This window comes from Accipiter gentilis, chromosome W (assembly GCF_929443795.1).
Source record: "Accipiter gentilis chromosome W, bAccGen1.1, whole genome shotgun sequence".
Taxonomy (NCBI): domain Eukaryota; kingdom Metazoa; phylum Chordata; class Aves; order Accipitriformes; family Accipitridae; genus Astur; species Astur gentilis.
Window position 1 is genome coordinate 12342031 of NC_064918.1, and position 1394 is coordinate 12343424.

The window sequence follows — 1394 nt, forward strand, 5'->3', positions numbered from 1 at the left end:
CGAGCACATCGAACCTTAAAGACCTTGCTCGATCGGCTTAGGGAGGGGGAGCAGGAGGAGCCCTGCTGGTTACAGGATAATGTACCTGTTCTCTGTATACAGCATCATCTGTTAACTGCATTAACTTCATTAAATCAGACAGTTCGAAGGGACCTGGAGCAGACGATGGCGCAGCGACATTTTATGAGCATGGAAGAGAAAGGTCCCTACCCATTGGTCTGTGTGCGTGACTTTCAGACACGCCAATGGGAAGGGCCATTTGAGCTGCATTGTCTCGGGCGAGGGTATGCCTGTGTACAGATGCCTGAAGGGCTACTGAAATGGGTCCATAGTCATATGGTTCGTCCTGCCCTAACCTCGTAGTGTTTGAGTGTTTTTCTTTATAGATCGCTGTCATCCTATCCTGGCTTGTGACGCCTTGGGTATCCGCTACAATCTCTGGCAGTGGATGCAGGGCCAGTCGGGGAGACCGATGCGTGTCCGGACGACATCCCTCTCGGAGCCCATCAACGCGTGCCTTCATGGGATCCGGCTGTCGGGGCGGAGTTGCAGAGTTGCTTACAGCCAGGAATCTGGATGCCCCAGACAATAAGCCTTGGTTTTCCATTTACCATTTGTGTGGATTACATTTACGTGTGTTTAAGATATAGTGTTTAACCTTAGTTGTAGAAATATGCTTACGTTTATAGTACTTTACACAGTTAGTTCTTTGTGCGAAGCTGTTTATAACAATAGAAGCTAGTTAGTCATAGGGAGGGGGAGATGTAGGGTTCGGCGTCCGGAAGATCTCGCGATGTTACGGAAAGATGGAGGGTTAGTCGCAGCCCTATGACACACCTGTAACCCCGCCTGCCCTGGTTAGTATAAAAGGAATTAACTGCGCAATAAAAGGTGGAAGTTGGCACTCACACCGTGTGTGTTATATGTCTCTTTCCCTGGTCTGGGTCGACCAGTGATCTAATTGCAGAACCTTGATATGTAGCGAACGCTACACATGGGTATTCCAAAAAGTTAAAAGACAAAAGTGTATTTTAAGAAATCTGAAAATAAAATGCTCACATTACCCTCTCACCCCAAAAAAAAGCTGTAAAATGTACACCTGATTACTATATTATAAATACCAAAATTTGTTTCTAAGTTAAACAGCTGAATTATATACAAAGCTTTGACATTTTTGGTAAAACAACCAATCTTATAAACAATAAAATGCTTTGTGCTTCCTTTATGGGTATGAGTCTAGAAGCCTTTTGGGCAGGGGGGATGGGATGGACAGACACAGGACAGGACATTCAAGATGCAGTTCAAGATATTGTGACTTAAAAATATTATGTTTTTGTAATCACTTACTGGATTTCCTTCCTAAACTAAAACATGGTGTAAGCAGATGATCTCCC

At 44.5% G+C, this 1394-nt stretch overlaps 1 long non-coding RNA gene across 1 annotated transcript; it reads left to right on the forward strand.

The window, feature by feature from the left end:
* The first annotated feature begins 318 nt into the window (after positions 1 to 318).
* Positions 319 to 910, forward strand: LOC126035422 (uncharacterized). Its single transcript, XR_007504921.1, has 2 exons — positions 319 to 410; positions 446 to 910. It is a non-coding gene; the product is annotated as an uncharacterized LOC126035422 (long non-coding RNA).
* Positions 911 to 1394: the final 484 nt, after the last annotated feature.